This window comes from Cavia porcellus, unplaced genomic scaffold (genome assembly GCF_034190915.1).
Source record: "Cavia porcellus strain 051 isolate PalLab524CR breed Dunkin Hartley unplaced genomic scaffold, mCavPor4.1 scaffold_22, whole genome shotgun sequence".
In the NCBI taxonomy this organism is placed as follows: Eukaryota; Metazoa; Chordata; class Mammalia; order Rodentia; family Caviidae; genus Cavia; species Cavia porcellus.
The window spans coordinates 10,078,428-10,097,453 of record NW_026947505.1 but is presented as its reverse complement, the minus strand read 5'-3'; the positions used below and the strand labels follow the sequence as shown (position 1 = coordinate 10,097,453).

At 40.9% G+C, this 19,026-nt stretch overlaps 1 protein-coding gene across 6 annotated transcripts in view; it reads right to left on the bottom strand.

The window, feature by feature from the left end:
- Positions 1–19,026, bottom strand: part of Aig1 (androgen induced 1) — a 218,847-nt gene that overhangs the window by 124,077 nt on the left and 75,744 nt on the right. The gene's annotated exons all lie outside the window — the stretch shown is intronic.

Below are 19,026 nucleotides of genomic sequence, written 5' to 3'. Positions count from 1 at the left end.
CACTGGGTGTCAGAGACTACAGAGGAGCAGGCTGCAAAGACACAGACACAGCAGCAGAAGAAAATCAGGGGCTGGGAAAACAGAGTTCTAAGGAGCATACCATATAAGCAAAAAACTACTCAAGGAATCACAGGAAGCAGTGGTGCATGGGTGATTCCAGCTCTTGGGAGGCTGAGACAGGAGGATCATGAGTCTGAGGCTAGCCTGGGATACCTCGCAATAACCTGTCACAAACAAAGAAGTAACAAGTATCCATGGGTCACCATGCAGTCACTGACACCTCTACCAGTGCCAGGGTAGTGATGTAGAATTCTTACTGAGAGTGGGTTAAAGAATGGATGGAAGTCAGGCAGTAGAGATGCTCTGGCTGATAACTCTTGGGAGGAATTCAGGAGAGAAAGTAGAAGTAAGACTGTAGGGATGAGATGTGCTGAGTTTAGCAGAGGAGGAGGGGACAGAATATAAATCTTGTCACCCAAATGCCTCCTATTATCTTTAAAGTCAACTAAAATCCGTTCTCTGTTCTCTACAGTTCTCAGCATCTACCTACTGCCAAAGCTATCAACCTGAGCAGGTGACTAACCACACTGACCTTTCTGTGTTCCAACATGATGGACATCATCCTGAGTCTCATCAGTATCTCAAAAATGTATGTCCCTACAAACAAATATTAATTTTCCCAGTTTGTCCTCTTGATACACTCCCTGCTTTTCGTTAATGGGATATCCAGGTATTCATACTCAAGAAAATGTATCTCCCTTTGCTGTCACCAGGAAACCATATTATGTTTTGGCCCGAGCCTCTCTCTTGATGGCCCCCTGTTGAGACCATGCTCCTTTCTGGGGCCATCTGTCAGAAGCCTACATTTCCTTTAGATCTTGTGCCATCTCGCCGGGGACTCTTTTCCTGACCCTTCCAATGTGATGCAGTTTCCTGACATCTTCTAGAATTCTCTTGAGTTCGCTTTACTGAGACACTGTCTCATCTACCCGACTCAGTTTTATTTTTGCTGAAAGGAGCCTTTTGATATTTATTTTTCCATCCCTTCTATCCCTGTGTGCAGCAGCCACTTGTGAAAGTTTTATTTAAGTTAAAAGCAAATTGTAAACCAATTCTTTCACGTGTACAGATGCTTTCACGTGTACATGTGCATGCACAGTAAGCAATACTTACGAAAACTTAGGAAAGGGCTTAACTGGAGTACAGAAATTAACTCATGAACAGTGAGGCATAGCAAAAAATATTTTTATTTCTTGCATCAGCATTTAGCTTTTTAATATGAAATATTTCAGATATACATACAAGTATAAAGAACACCATCATACCCATCATCCAGCTTCAACAACTAAAATGTTCCCAACTGAGTTTCATTTAGTCATCATCCCCTTTTCCATTTGCTCCTGGAGAATTTTAAAGCAAATACCAGGTATCCTGTCATTTCACTTACACGCACCTCAATAAATATCTCTACCGAATGAGGCCTTGTTTTAAAATCTAATCATATGTCAAACTGAGTGAAATTAATTCTAGATAGTTAATATGATTTAATATCTAGCCTGAGTTCAAATGTTTTCAATTTATTGTGATCATTTTCTTGGGAGTATACGATGAAAACTTATAGCATATTTAAAAGCAAATTAATGCATGACATTAACTCTTGATTCTCTTGGTATATGCATTGGGAGAGGTTAAACAGGAAGGAGAGCTTCAGTTTCTGATTTACTTAAATTTCCTTGGTTCATTTCCTTCCTGCTAAAGCCATTCTGGGTCTTTCTCATTAGCATGTCTATCAAACAGTGGGAAGGTAAGAAAATGTGGCAAGGGTTGCCATATGTTCTCTTGTTACCTTCCTCTAGAAGAACATAAAACTAGTACTTAACAGGGACACTTCCTAGACTCTTGCAGTTACATGTACATATGACTGTGTGACTTTTGTGAGCAAAAGTAATGTGTGTAGTTTTGAGGTCATTTCCTCAACTGAAAAGAAGCATGCTCTCCTCTCTCTTGTAACCTCATTCTAATGGCTTAAACACAGACGGAGCATGGAGGACCAACTGCCACTGTGCAAATGACCAACAAGAAGAGGATCCAGCAGCAATCAGAAGAAAGAACCTGGAGCCCTAGATGACCTTAATGATGAAGAGCAGGCTGCCAACCTCTCTGCTATCAGTTTCAAGCTGCTGTTATTTTCAATCCATTATAACTGCTGCTCTGATATCTTCATTAAGATAGCAGGTAAAACTCAATAATATTGTGATTATAATTTTTTAATAACTGAAGGAAAGTTGCTGTTCCCAGCATGACAAATGATCAAATTTTGTTTGTGTATGCTCCCAATTAGTGAAAAGCTTTGCTGCATCTGATTTCTGGCAAACATTTGTTCAAATCTTCCCTTGCTGCTCCTTAGCAATAGATGAAGTTTAACCTTTATGACACTTTAAAATCTGTAAAAATGAGAATGCTCGCTCTCCTCAAAGATTAACTATAGAAAATAAGTAAAGCTATGTATATTGAGGACTGAATCCAATACTTGGTACCATACATAGAAGTATCTAGAAAGGTTAATTTCCTTTCTTTGTTTTCTCTTCCTGTAGATGTAAGTTATAAGGTCTGACATTTTCCAAATATCTACTATTGCTGCAGCCATTTATATCTTTGGAACTCTTTTATCACTAGACACTGATTATGGGGCTCTGGAATTTACAAGGCTAGTTTCTTTTCAAAGGCTATGAAAGAAGCTATGGGATAAAAAACATGGGCTTTCTCCCAAAGATTATATGGTCCATTTAGAGGAATGTTACTAGCAATATATTACTTACAGTAACCATGGCTGATACAACATACTTGTACAGACCTCACATCTCAGAAGTTTTGTCTCCAGTCCATGGAAATCAATGCTCCTGAGCTACTGTGATTTTCTGTTCCTCATACTGATTTGAGGATTCAGGCTGCAGAGTTCCCAACCAGCATGACAACATGTGGAGAGTTAAGTTGGAAGTACTTATGGCCTAGACCTGCAAGTAACTATTATCCTCTAGGTTTTGGTTCCAGATATACAAATATGTTAAATCTCTTACATATAATGGCAAAATGGAAGATCTTGGAGATGCGTGTCTGTAATCCCAGGATCTGGGAGTCTTAGGCAGGAGTACTGGAGCTAGTATGAGGCAGCCTAGACTACACAGCAGACTTTGTCTCAACAAACAAGTAAAACGATGAATGGCATAATGTTTGCATAGGACCTATATCCATCTTCTATATACCTCAAATCATCTCCAGATTACTTATAATACAAAACCAATCTAAATGCTATGTAACCATTGTCCCACTGTATAGTGTAGGGAACAATGAGCAAGAAGTCTATGTGTGCAGCACAGGTAAAATTTTTTTCAACTATTTTCAACTAACAGTTTGCTGAATCCACAGATGTGAAATCTGTGGATAAAGAAGGCTGTGGGTAACATCCAGTGACATCCCAACAACAAAGGATGCTAGTAAACACAGCCTAGATGAAGAGACATGAGAATGGCAGTCAGCTAACAGCTTCTGCCATATGCAGCTAGCCCAAGAGCTAATTTAATGAATAACTTTATTTAGCTTTAACTTGTGTGGCAAGAAAACATACTTGGGAAACATACTCGGAACCTCTATTACTAGTGTCTCACAACGCTCTTCTCTGATAAAAATAAATAAACAAGCAGGTAAAGGTAATTTTTTAAATGAATTGATATTCAGAGCTGGGTGTGGAGGTGCATGCCTATAATCCTAGCACTCTGGAGGGCAGAAACAGGAGGATCCCAAGTTCAAGCCCTGCCTGGGCCACTTAGTGACTGAATGAGACCCTGTCTCAAAAAATTAAAGCTAAATAAATAAATAAATAAATAAATGGCTGGAGGTGTAACTCAATGGTGGCCCTAGATTCAGTCCCATTCACACACACACACATACACGCACACAGAAGCTGATCAAAAATATTCTTGAATACCTCCAAGTGACTCCTGTAAGTAATTAAATACTTTAAAAAGTTTCCATGTCAGAAAACCTAAATTATTTTAGTTAGAGACTCAAGCCTTGGATTATTTCCCTATAGGAAAAAATAATCACTTTGTTTGGGGAAATGGCTGAACTTTTAAGGAACTCTCAAAAGTCATTAACTTCAAGTTGTCTTTTCCTAAACATGGATGTCCTAGTTACTGAATCAACAGGACACAGGTGGGCCAGGAACCATACACACATTCATCACAGCCATTGTCTGAGTCCCCGAGACACATGAAGAAACTTGCTAAGAGCTGTGGACTATTATATTTCACTATAATGGTATTTCCAGAAATAAAGGGAATTACACATTAATAAAGCAAGAAACTATGCAGGTAACCATGACAACTGCTACAAATCCAATAACATTTTATTCTCCTGAAGAATTTTTTCTTTCTTCTTCTTATTTTTTTTTATTACCAGTAGGATCAGAGAAACTATGAGAAAGAACCGAAAAGCATTTATATCTCATTTGTATGCTGATATTTCCAGAGATGCCACGGGCATGCTTAGTACATTATAATACCAACTTTGCAGGAACTTGAAAATGCTCATCCTGGTTGCTTCGTGCACATATACCTTGAGAAACAGTCACAGTTCAGGCCCTCTGTCAGATGCCATTAAATTCAGCTAAGCTGAGCTCAATTTCATTTGTTTTCTAAAATATATTTCCCTTTTTGAATTTCCCCAAAACAAATTGCTTATTTCTAGTGCCATGTCTCTAGAAATTTCTGCAGGCTCTTACATATCTAAATCTGAATACAGAAAATGTAAAAGAAAGATAAATCCGCCATGAAGCCAGCATTCCAAACCATCAAATCACGGGTACACTGCTGTTTGTTTCGTCTCTGTTGCTTCTGGTGGCTAGGTAAGCAGAGGCACAAAGTGGGAAGGACGGCTTTAAAGTTTCTCTTCTTGCACTCCCCTTGAGTAATTGGGGTTTTTTTTCAACTATTTTCCTGAAAATTTTCCTGTGATTTTCTCTTTTTCTTTGTAGATTAATATTACACTCAACACAGTGACCCTGGATGACAGTACATTAAGCAGTGGAAAGAGACCCGACGGCCATCACCACAGTCCTGGGAAGAAACCTGACCCTGTGCAAGCAGGGCACAGGGCAGAAGCAGTGGCTCTAACACCGGGAGCAAATGAGCCAAGTGGGGAAAACCTTTCCACCTTCCACACAGTGTCATTCTGCCCTTACTTCTGACTCAAGTGAACAACGAAGCCACCAATCTTCTTCCCCCAAGAAAATGCCGCATAGGTGAGCTTTTTCACTGCTTCCTGTTCAGGCGAGCTTCCCTTTCCGCTACCTCTCGGCAGCCCCTCTACCAGTGGGTGTCTTGGTACAGCTCAGGATGGCCTGATCCTGCTCTCACAAGTACTAGCCTTCTTGGCTTCTCCTGTACCTTCTCCCTGAGAAATTTTCTCACCCCTGTGAGATTGCCTTCCCTTGCGGGGTTCTCCTCCACACTCCTAGTACAGGCGCTAGCCAGGGCTCCAATATCAGTCCTGTCTTCCTTCCTAACTATAGGCTGCATTTATCAGTTCTTCCCACCCAGCTCTTATTCAAAAGGGGAAGCCTTCAAAAATGCCCCCTGACCTCATCTCCCTCACTAAAACCCTTCAATGACTTTCCTAAACCAACAGGATAAAACTGAGTCTGGCCCAGTGGACTCCTTGGCTGAGGTATCTGCACCTCTGTTGCGGGAGGCTCACACCTGGTGCACCTGGTAACTCAGACTGTGGTATTCTGGTCATTGCACATGAAAGTCCTCAGCCAGGGGCACCTTTTCTCTCTTTCCATCTCTCTACTGTGCACATCCAATTATCCTGTTCAGGAAAAACATCCAGACCTAAAAGATAAAACCTGTTATGTCTGTCTGGATGCCCCTCAAAGCCTCGTGTGGTCATAAGTGGAGTTTTTTCAGAGGTGGCTGGATCTAGAGTGTGTGACTGATTCATGGTGTAGCGCTAGGATGAAGGGTGCTAGGATGAAGGGTGCTAGGATGAAGGGTGCTAGGATGAAGGGTGTGTGATTACTAGATCAGCCTAGTGATTGGTCTGGCACATTCCCTAAGCCAAGTAGCTTGCATAGAATATAAAAGAAGCAGAAAGAAGCTGCTACTGTCACTTGTTGCAAATCACTTGCTTTCACTGTTTTCTGCTTACCATGAAGCTGCTACAAATTCAATAATATTTTATTTCATTAACATTTTATTTGATTATTTTTATTTACTATTTCTCCCCTGCAACGCCCCTCTGCCATGCCAGCTGACTATGGACTGAAGCTTATAAACTGTAAGCCAATAAACCTTTCCTTCTTTAATTTTAGGTGTCTGGTATTTTGTCTCAGCATTGAGAAAAGTAACTAAGATAAAATCTAAACTAGTTTCTGGTGCCCAGGGCTTGCCTAGTTCTGTTTATTTCTCTAACCATACATACAGCCACACCCTTACCTTTAAGTCCACTTTCAGATATATTTCACTGTTTTGAGTTCTCTAAAGAAAGCAGGAATGGAAATTGTTCTGCAAATCATCATATTTGCTCTACATTTTCCCCTTTTGCTCCTTAAAATGGGCCACTGGAGATCCTCAATTCCCTTCCTTTCTTGGAAGCTTCACTTTCCCTCTTTATTCCTGTTTTTCTGAAGAACAAAATCAATAACCAAAACAGTCCCAGAACAAGGATGCTAAATCAATCTATTGAGCAAATCTTCAGATGTGAGTAAGTCTCTAACCATGACTACTCTTCATGCTTTGGCTAAGGCTCACCTTCTGGGGATCCCTCAGTAGCTGCTCACAGTCCCTCAGTGGGGATCCCTCAGTGACTGCTCCTGTGTCAATGTAACCAGAAGACACTGTTTGCTTGTCCTGCTCAGCAGAGCCACACATGAGCTCTGGGAGCCTGGGCACTACTCCTGGGGCAGTAATAACAGGAGAGGTGCAGAGATCCAGGACATGCCCAGCTTCTCCAGAGATCCTGGTGTTACTGAAAGCTGGCAGCCCCCCAAACAAAGGCCAATCCAGAAGAGGCATGAAGAAGACTGGGGTTTTTGTCCATCTATTAAACCACACAACTTGAAATTAGCCAAATAAATGTGTAAATTCAAGAAATTTATGACAGTTCTCCTTTCTTCTAGTTGTGATCACATGACAAGAAAATGTCACAAGTACAAAAGTAGCTTTTCTCTCCGCCTGGACAACAGTACAAGGGAATAAGCAGGAATAATCCCTCCTAAGTCATCTGCAATTTTTCCCAGCCTCTTTGACATTCTACTGATCCATGTGAAACAATTTTGTTTTTCATATATCCTTAAATACGCAACCTTTAAAATTTTTTTAGTTTATTTGTTTAGTCTCTTTGAGACAGGGTTGCACTATGCAGTTCAGGTTGGCCTTGAGCTCACTTTGTAGCCCAGGGTAGTCTTGAACTTGCAACAAACCTCTTGCCTCCGCCTCCCAAGTGCTGGAATTACAGGTGTAAAGTCACCATGCCCAGCTCCTTTTTTCTCCCCTATGTATTTCTTGCATCTGTTGCTGGACCATAAGGGAAGTTTATTTCCTTGCTTTCCTTTTAAGACATTTAAGTTTCCCATCCTCAGTTTTTCTGGCAGTTAAATATAGACACTAACAAGATTTGAGGATTAAGTAGACTACCTACAAAGTGCCTAGCTCAGCAAGAGGTAGGGCAGTAAGAGGAAGGGCAGTAAGTAAGTAAGTCACTGTAGCTGTGATTGGCATCCTTTACATTCCATTTATGAATGCTAACCAGGAGAAAATGCAGAGATGAATTTCCATTGAGGAAAAGGAAAGCGGTGAGTCTTGTGGTAAAATTAACAAATAAAGCCGGAGGTGTCAGCTTCTTGGGTCCTCTCTAAAACAAAGAGAACCATCTCAAACATCTATGATTGGTTAACTATACTGATGGCTCACCTCCAAGGACAAGGCCTCTTTCTAGGTTGCGTGGAGGATGTGAAAGAGAGAGCTTGGAAGAATTCACACTCCAGCAGTCTTAATGATTTCTATTGTATTGTGTGATGTATACTGCAGCGACTCCTCTACAGGGTAAGGCAGCTTGCAATAAAGGCTCAGGGTAGTAAAATCAAGACAAAAAAGGAATCAGACCAAAATACGTGATGGAAAAGGAGAGAAAACTGCATTAGAAGTCAAAGGTGAACACAAGATGATGTAAGGACCCTAAGTGTGTCATAAAAGAAGTGGAAACAGGGCTTGTTAACCTAAAGAAACACCCAGGGTCTCGACACATAATGCAGCCTCCATAACTAAATCGAGGAGGAAAATGCTGCATGGCTACTTATATAAGGAATGCTGAATAAAATAACAGAAAGTATCTTCAGAATAGCTTTTCAGCCCAGGAAGTTCACACTGGCATGAAATGCCTGGAGCTTCACAGACTTAGCTTGAACCCAGGCTCAGCTGTCCCGTCTCTGCTCCATTTCTAAACTCCCTTGATTCTCAACACCTCGACTGTGAATGACCCTCCCTGTTTCTTGGTTGCTCTGAGCATGCACTGAGGCAGCATATGTCAACAGTCTAACCACCCCAGGTTTTAACCAAGATCGAGGTCTCCCCTCTCTAGACCCATCAGAGGTGTAAATCGGTATGGATTTTAATGTTCTAACAAGAACCTGTCATAAAAATATGGACAAATCATAAGTCTATATATTTGGAAATTATTGTATATTCTCTCTGATTTGGTTATAATTTGCCCAAGGAGAGTGATTCTGTTTTTGTCTGCCAATATAAACAGAAGGGACCAGCAACACACAGATGTGCTCCACCAGGTCTGTCACAGGAGGAGAAGGCATTTGTCTCAAGGATGCAGCAATATGGTCTAAGCGTCTGGCTTCTGGAGACCAGAGCACCACACATGTGTAGGCGCGCCGTGACAGCTGCTCTCTGACACCAGCACTGAATGCTCCGAGCAGCCTCGGGCTCCTCAGAGCAGATGCCACTTTCTTTTCAGTACCATGTTCACGTTAAAAGTTTTATGGACCACTGCTTTTATCACTTGTGTGTTCTTTGGAGCAACCACTTTTCAGCAGTGTAATCTACTATCGATCATGGTAAATGCATAGGAGTTCACTTTGAAACAGAACGAGGACCCTTAATGAACTCGTCTTGAAAATTAATTACCACTTGTACAACAAAATTGTGAGAAAACACATTTCTAGTTCCAACTAACTGGTTCATGAAAGAACTTTTAAAACCCAAACTCATTTGTCCTTTAGCACTGCCTAAAATTTACTAAGAAAGAGACCATGAAGGCCTTGCCTTCGTAATGCTGTTGAGTTTAAAAACAAATACAATCTCGAGTAAAACATTTTTTGCCCTTCCTTTTCCTCTTCCTTCTACTTTCCCTTTCTTTTCCCTTCCTTGTCCTTTTCTTCTGATCTTTCCCAAACATAATTTTAAAAATCTTCCTTAATCCAAGCTACATTGGCAGAAGAAGCTCCAGAAAAGTGTTAAGACTATGACTCACCTCATTGTAATTCTGCTTATAGGATTTTATGGAAAAGTAATGAGATCCAAGAAAATAAAATAAAACTTTAAAAATCCCACTGACAAGTAAAAATCCTTTCTGAAGGAAATAGAGTTATATAAAAGATTTATATTTTGTTTCACATAACTCAGAGGAAACCCATATCCCCTGTTAACTGCAGACTCTAATTACTTACAGACCACTGAACTCCATAAATATTTTCAAAGATTAATGAAAATTGACACATGTATTATGCTTTTCATCTTCTAATAAGTGGTAATATTAATTCATTTTTCCTAGAATTGAGGGATGGTGCCAGTACCTGATTCCAGTAGAAACAAAGGCAGAGATGCCACCTCGTAACCATTCATAAGAGTTGAATTTTCCTAATTGTTCCCATTTCCTCAGGTTTGGCTCTATGCCATCACCTTCCAGATGTAACCAAGATGGCTTCCTTCTTTGTGTTCTTCCATGGACCACTTTCCTGGGATCCCAAGGATGCAGGAGGGATCAACAAATTCTACAATCCTCATACTTGTCTCAAAACTAGGCAAGAAAACATTTAAAAAATACAGATGGTAGGTAAGGCCCCACCCCAGATTGAACCAATCAGAATGTCTGAGTGTGAAGTTCAAGCCAATCAGAGTTGACCACCACTAATACAAGTCGAATGGTGTGGAAAGGGAAAAACAATTCACACCTCTACAAATGGGGTTGACTCCTAAGGGAAATGAGTTTTCAAGAACAGTTATATTCCTTTCTACCATATGTGCCAGTATAAATACTAATCAAGACAACATAGAGAATACTTGACAAATACAGTAGTTCCCCTAATCAGCAGGTTTATATTCCAAGACTCCCAATGGACACATGAAACTCAGTTAGACCAAACGCTACAAATATCATAGTTACTGCTACTCATACACACTATAATAAAGTTTAATTTATAAATTTGGCACAATAAGAGATTAACAATAATAACAGTAAAATAGAACAATTATAATAATATATTATAATAAAAGTTACATGAATGTGGTCTTTTTCTCTCAGAAATATCTCATTATACTTGCCCTTCTTGTAGTAGGTTAAGACTATACATGGCCTACATGGTGAAGTAAGATGAAGTGAATAACGAAGAAATTGCTACAAAGGGCTGAGCCACTTCAGAAGGGCTGAGCCCAAGCAATGCAATACCATGTAGTGACACAGATAAGACGAGGAAGACAGATACTGAGTGACTAATGAATGGGTAGTGTATACTATATGGATACTCTGGACAAAGGCATGATTCATATCTTGGGCAACACAGAACAAGAATCTGGTGCATGATTTCACCATAGCACTCAGAATAGCTGGCAATTAAAAATATATGAATTAAAAACAAACAAAAAATACATAAAACATATGAATTGTTTGTTTCTGGAATTTTCCATTTCATATTTTCAGACCATGTTTTACTGCGGGTAACTGAAACTGTGGAAAGCAGAATCACAAAGAAGAGGCACTACTGTAGTTCGCAATGATTAGAATGAAAATGAAGGAGCTAAGTCCCACCATCGTAGAATACAGGTTGAGAAAGGCCTTACCTGGAAGATTGGAGGTGTGCCAGGATGCAGAAAGGTACTTTTCACAAAAATATGTTTATTGTTCACTCACACACATAACATTCTATACAAAGTAATCTCATGTGATTCTAAAAATAAAGGATAGTAAGATTCTGAACACAGTTGAAAAGTGAAGTACTGTCAGTGATTTGTAATAATAACAAGCTCCCTATTTCCATTATATCTAATGTTTACCAAAAAAGTAAACAAAAACACTGCCAGGGGGAAAAAGCAGAGTGACTGCCGAAGCCAGTGGGCAGCAGGGCACAAGGAGTCTCAGGGGCAAGAGCTCACTGGCCTGCACCTTCTTTTTGTTCTGGCTCTTGGTTTCTTTGAGCTGGGATCTTTGACAACAACTACCTGAAGCCTCGGTGTTTTTCAGGACTGCTGTTTCCTGCTGCACCATTTCTTCTCTTCCCTGCTATGCTGTAAGTGACTGGGCTTCTCTTTCCCCTGTTCACATGCTGAAATCCCACCCACAGGGTGATGGCACTCGGAGGTGAGTCCTTTGAGAAGGTATTGGGGTCACGAGAGTGAAGAGAGTGAAACTCTCAGGACTGCTATCAGTGCCCTTATCAAAGAGGCTCCAGAGTCCTCACCATGCAGCCATCTGAGGACAGTGGCCGTCAGCAGTCTACAGCCCAGAAGGAGGCTTTCAGCCAACCATGGGGTACCCTGGTCTTAGACTTCCAGCCTTCAGAAACACGGGAAGTACAGCCACTCGGTTTATGCTATTTTAGAACAGCAGGCTGAATGGACTAAGACATAACCTTCTTTATTCATGAGTTTGAGCATCATTTTAGGAAACATACTCACAATCTATCATATTAATTTTAGAGAGCTCCAAGTCAGAGATGATGCTTATTACAGAAATTGTGGTTTTCACCTGAAACACACACACACACACGAAATTGAAACCAAATCACCCAAGACTGATCAATAAGATCCACAATACCAAAAAAAGAGAGATTGATCAATAAAAAATATATATAGGGTAAAATGACAAAATCTTTTTGCTAGAACTTTTCAGGCAAACATCAAATATAGCTAACTGGGGGAAAAATTCACAACCAAATAATTTAGTAAAACTGAAAAATCATCAAGTTTGGCTTTAATTTAAGATACTATATGGAAAAACTTTTTGCAAATACATTATTGATTTTAATGTAAGTTATACTATATAGGATGTGTACATTTATGCAAAACACTATAACCTATAATTTGACTTAGCTTAGTTACATGACTTACTTATGTAATTGTACAAAATGGTGAGGCTGGAAGACTTAAGCTTATAGGGAAAAATGCCCTGATTTTTAAACTTACAGAAATGTCAAATTACTTATTGAGAAATGTGAAACGAAGTGAAAAAAAAGTATCCTGAAAGTGTTTGTGCCAGCATGTTTTCCTGATCATCCAGATGTAAAGACTGCCGGAATTCTAAGATTGGTCAGAGGGTTTTTTATAATGTCATTAGAGGACTCTTAGAGGGTTGAATGCTCTTTTGCTTTATTTTGTTTTTAAAGAAGTGTAGGATATGGTTTTGTATAAAAGTGTTGAGTTGGCTTAAGAGAATGTGTGATTTTCTCCAATGGTCTCATACTCTTCCATGTAGAATGGTCCAAACAGAGCTGGTCTCGGCTTCATCATGGGGCTGAAAAGGAGTCACACCAGTCCTGACTGCTGACTAACAGTAAGCACAGCTTCATTTTACCCACTTCTCAGAGGTTAGCCAACTCCAACACGAGAAGTGCAATCAGGGGACATAATGCATCAACATAAATACACCACTCATCAATTACCATGTTTAAATAACAACATCAGTGTGTTTTGGGGTGTGAGTACAGAGAAAAAGAAAGGGGACTAAATATAGTGTGTTGGGGTCCTATCAATGGCCAACATACAAGCTAAATACGTCTTCCTATATATTTTATTCATCTACTGAGTCAATCTTTGTCTTCATTTGTAGCTCATTCCTGAATTAAACTTCAGTCTCCCCATTTAAAATTATACCCTTTGAGCATCTCTGTTTGCTATAGCAAATGCTGGGGAAAAAAAAAAAAAAAAACTACCTACAAGGAGTAATGGTGAGGTGTCAATTTCCTCCATTACCTAATTTTTCCAACCTGTTACAAAGTACAACTAATAAAACTGAAAGCAAGCATCATTCCTTGTGGATTTGAAGGACCTGCGGTAATCCTATACCAATTCAAGGGAGGAGTTTTGATGCTTACAAAAGCTCTTCAGTAAATCACTTGAAAAATGGCATGCCTTAAAGGCCCATATTTCATTATCTTGGCAAAATTCTGTTTTGAGGTCAATTCCAACTGCTCTTCTTGGGCAGAGCAGTGTGTGTGGAACAGCACCAGCATGGCACCAGGTCAATGCTTTAGTCATCGCAGGAGCGAGCTTCCTGTAGAGAGGCAGCCTGCTTCGAAGTCAGATGGGCGTTTGAAAAGCACGCCAAAAAAAGTTTAAGATCTGAAATGTTACAGGAAAGAAGGTCATAACATCTTTTAATTGCCTACGATCCTTGCAGAAGGTTGCTTTTCATATTTTTAAGCAAATATTACAGATCTACCCAGTGTGAAAAACAGTTTAAAAATGTGTTAAGGGAGTCTGGGCATATGTCTTCAATTGAATATAGTGCCGAGTGCCAAACGTCAACCAAGCTGATCACACTGTAGGTCTGTGTAAAAGCCTAACGTGGTGGAATCTAGTTGCTATAGTTGCAAATCAAACAAATAAATGAGACACCATGGAATGCAGCAAAATATCTGTGGTCTGATTAGTTCACATTTGCCATATGTGTGAAGATTAGTAGTTAAATTCTGAGTTTAAGCAAAGGTCTTTCCAATAGGTGCAACTGACAGGAAATGCTTAAAAATACAAAAGGAGCTCTGAGTTCTGTGTCTAAAGGTAAATATCTATTTTATATAGCTTTTAAGGAATTTTGTTAACTTTTTAGATTGGAAATACTCACAAATTCAGCGTTGCTGTAAGTACAAGATTTCTACCAGGGCATTTTTTTTTCTTGAAACTTTATACAGAATTTGACACTGCTTCGCTGCTTCTTGCATGAGAAGTTAAAAAATCATTAGCTATGGGGGTATTTTATTTTGTAGAATTTATAGCAACTGGACCTACCATGTGGCAGGCACTGTACTTTGCACGACCGTGGTCGACCACACGAATCCCCACAACAAGCTCTGGTTTCTCCCTAGTGGAACTCAGTGCAGAAACCTAAGAAGACTGCTTCACACAGAACCCTCTTTTGACTAACCTCTTAAATCATTTACATGAAACTGATTTCACAGAACAATAAAACCAGGGAAGACTCGGAGGTCACTCGGTTCAGTCACCCTTTCTAGGTGGCTCGAATGTCTGTAGCGATTAGAAGTGTGGTCTCTGGAAATGGAGTGGTTCTTTTGGGGCTACCTAGGGTGAGGAAAAGAATGGAGCAAAAAGCCACCGCGATAGTGTGGGTGGGTCAGGCAGCAGGGTGGCACACAAAGCAACGTTTACTCTTGGTCTCATCATAACTCGCACAGACAGCAGGCACAGGAAGGCAGTATCTAGATATATGGTCATTACACACAGCAGCAGGTCAAATGCATTCGTGTATTTTGTAAGGATGAGAGGGAGTTGTGCTGAAAGGAACCATTTCTACCAATCAGAGCTAACCTTTGTGCCTGTATTGAAGAGCATCACATGCAAATTCATTTTCTAGTCTGGATATAGAGAGAATAACAAGAATAAGAAATGACCATCTTTGTTTACAGAAAAAGAAAAACCTATTTTATTTACCGAAAGGGTAATGAATGCTTATCAGTGTTCTGGTCTTGGCCACCGAGTGCTTCTCGGTGTTCTAGTGAGATGTTTGGTGAAACAGACGTAAAGTTATCCCCTCAGTTACGAGCCTGGAGAAGGGCTAATGTGGGACACGTGCACGCATAGTTCTGCTGTTTGAAAGGGGAACGCTGACTCTGAAGATTATACACCAACGAGCCTGACATTACAGTCTGAAACACAGGAAAATTAAAAAGTGACCATAAAATGCAGAGAAATTCTTAGAGAAAATAATCTCTTTCTTTTTATAGAAAAGCTGATCACACTGTAGGTCTGTGTTGGGTCAAACTGGGAAAGTAAGGAAACATGGTAAAATCCACTCAGTCATCCCTTCATATAGTCCTGCTATCAAAGGTCATTTTGTGAGACTTACTCTGCTCCAGGCACTGAGCAAGATGATGGAAATATGCAGAGGAAGCTTGAGACCCTCTGCCTGCCCTCCAGGAATACCGACTGGGGAATGCAGCAACAACCTGCAAGTTCAGCAAAATGGGTGCCATAACAAAGGCAGCTGCAGAGTAAAAAGCTCACCAAAAGGGAGTCAGGGGAGAGAGCATATGTGCAAGAACACGCAGATGACGTAGGGGAACGGTAGATATATACAGAGGATCAGCTGTGTTCCAACAGAGGAATGAAAAGTTTGTATATGTTCATCCTTTCTTTTCTTCAGCATTTTTGAGAAAAGATCTCACTATGCAGTTCAGGCTGGCCTTGAGCTCACTTGTAGCCCATGCTGGTCTTTTATTTTTTTTTTCTTTTTCCTTTTTATCGGTACCGGGGATTGAACTCACAACTGCCTGCTTGCAAGGCAGTCACTTATGCTGCTGAGCTAAACCTCCAGCCCCCCCATGCTGGTCTTGAACATGCAACAATCCTCCTGCCTCAGCCTCCCAAGTGCTGGGATTACTGGCATGCACCACCATGCCCCGCTATACACTCTTGAGAGCAGTTTTGAGGGGTTGGGGCAGGTATGCTGGAGTTCTGTGTGAGCCACAGGCCGGCAAAGCACAGTACTGAGGCTTCCTAAGCAAGCCTTACTTTGTGAAGAAGCATAAACAGGCTTAGGAAAGTTGGTCAGGAGTTCAATATCCCCCAAAGATCTGACTGTTTGTGGGGTAAATTTAGTAGTTTGGATTCAAAACCCAATAACCATAGAAAAAAACTAAGTTAGACTGGACATTTTCTACTGCATTGTCACATACTGTCCTTGCCTCTCTTCAGCTAACCACTTTTCTCTGCCTCTTAGACAAAGAAACATGCAGATAATAACGAGGATGTGCACACCAGCAACACATCTTTGCCATCTCCATGTTCTTGAACTCTCAGCAGTTTCTTTTCCTTCATTATGCATGTGTGGCCAACACAAGGGCCCCATGGAAAGTCCAGACATCCAGAGTCCAGCCGAATTGGGAAAAAACAAACAGCTGCCCTTCACTGCTGGGTTTTGATCGATGCTATTATCCAGTGTTGCCAGCAAGAGCCTCACAAAATCTCAACTTCTTCCTCTACTCTGCATATTTCATTAGGCTCCTGATTCTCCACCTCTGAATGTGAAAGTGATTCTCAGTAGCTGTTACTACTGCTCACCCTTCCCTATTGCCCAGACTCATGTCATCTTCATCTAAATGCCTATTCTGGCCACACAAGGTTATCACATTGTTAAAATTTACAGCTCTGAAAAGCCAATTCTTTTCTTGCTGACCTCAATGATCCTTAAGCCTCTATAGCAGCTTCAACCCAGTGGCAAAAAGTTAGGTACCACAATTTAAAACAAAGGGGACTTCATTTAATGTGTGTGTGTGTGTGTGTGTGTGTGTGTGTGTGTGTATTCAATGATCCTCAAGTTCTTAGTACTGTGGCATTCTCATGTCTCATTCTGTATTCATGCTGAGTTTACCATGGTGGAATTCACTAGGACTAAATCTAAGGGTCCTACATTTGTGTCTAACAAGCAACATTAAATCTTAGTTTATTCACACCCTAGTAGATAAGAAAGACAGAAATTTTAGTTCAGAGTATAATGAAACAGTCAAGAATGTTAATAAAAATTTCAGTAACGCTAACAAGCCAGGATGATGAACACGAGGCCTCATGAGCAGTGGGTCCACAGAGCACACACTTGGGAATGACCCATGGAAGCACTGGAGACTGAGGACACAGGACAGAGTGAGATCCACTCAGAAGAAAATATGAAAGGAACACAGTGGATAGGTATTCGAATCCTACAGAATGATGAAGGGTGGACAGATGTGGGCTAAAGAAGACTCAGCTCTCTATGAGCCTGTCCCACAGCTGAAGACCACTGCATGGCCAGAGTCTGTGTTGGAAAGCCACCCCTGGAGATGCCCAAGCAGAGGATGCTAATTAGCGAGGATATTGTTCAGTCAGTCAAGTACTATATGCTGTACAGACCAAATGATTTTGAGAACTGCAAGTCTAAAATTCTGGGATCCTAAAAGGTTCTATGGCAGAAAATGCAGCTTCTTTCCACTTTACTTTCTTTGGCAGCTATAATAATGTGAACTGAGGTTGGAGTTTCAATTAAAAGAGAACTGGAAAGGATACAGATGTGGCCTTCTGCCAAGAAGCTGGGTCTGCGGCTCATGAATGATCTGTCTGTGGTGGTGAAGAAGGCAGCCAGTGCCTAGGACAGCACCTTCCTGCCTGCCACCACCCCTCCCCGAAATATGAAGACCTAGGAGCAAATAAATGGAAAACAGATGAATTCAGTTTACTTTGAAATATCTCTGGATTTAAGGATTGGGGGAAAGCACTTGAGTAAACCACACTTCGGATTTTGATGACCCCAAAATATCTGAAGAGAACTTATAGATCTTTTCATGAACCAGTACTCCTGCTGGGCCTGCTCATCTTTGACATGAAGCACAGAGGACAGAGTGTAAGTGATAATAATATTGGCCTTGAATTTTGGCTTCGGGTGGAAAATTAGTTCTACAAAGGGATTTCTGATGGCATAAAATTGCCATAAAAATTCATTGTCTGACTATTGCACTAACACTCATATAAAATAATCAACATATAGAGAGACTTTTCCATGAATTTGATCCAGCCTATCTTTTCCCTTACTTGTAGCTCTTAGCAAGGAGGGCTTCTTCTGGACACTGAGTCTGGCCTGAGAAGCAGTGTGATGTGAGCAGAGAGACGCCCAGGGAGAGCAGTGGGCTGGGCCTGCAGGACTGTGCTGCAGGGCAGTGCACACTGCGTGAAGTAAGGTGCGCGTTAGCAAAAACATAAATAACCTGGGACTGCATTTTCATTCTTACTCTGAAGTAAAAGACAGAGTTGGAGAAAAAAGGAGAGCAAGAAACACAATGATGATGAGGAGAGGAGGGGAAGGAAAAGGAGGAGAAGGATAAAGTCAGTTCACGTATTAAAAGTATTCACTGACAGTCCACTAGGTAGAGGCACTGTTATAGGTGTAGGAAACGAATCAGTAACTGAAATGCAGGTCGCTGGCCTTAGGGAAACTACGATGTAGCAGACTGAAATGGACAATAAATATAACACATAAGCAAAACCACATACAACAGCAGAGATAACTGTCACTGGGGAAGGAAGAGCACAGTGAGCGCGTCCCAGGGAGCTGGGCAATCGCAGCACCCACGTGACCGCGCAGGTAAGCCTTACTGAGAAGGCAGACTGGACAGAGTGGGCCAAGCAGATTTCTGGGGACAAATTCCAAATAGAGACGGGTATTCAGTGGGTTTAAAGAACAGCAAGGAGACCCCTTGACCCACCTACGCATCATACGGTTATTCAAGGCACTGCCGAGAAACACAAGTTCATCTCCTAACCTCAGACGCTCGCTCTGGCCTCCTGTCCCCGCTCCCTTGTGTCACCTGTGGCACTGCTCCACCTTTCCTCTGCTCCCTGTTGATCCCTCTCCCTTTCCTGATCTCATCCAGTCTCCCCTTTCTCCCTCGAGTCTGTCTCTCCACCTCACAACTTACTTAAACATTAATTTAAAAATATTTCTTCTCTCATTTACCATATTCTGGTTAAAGTACAACTAAAA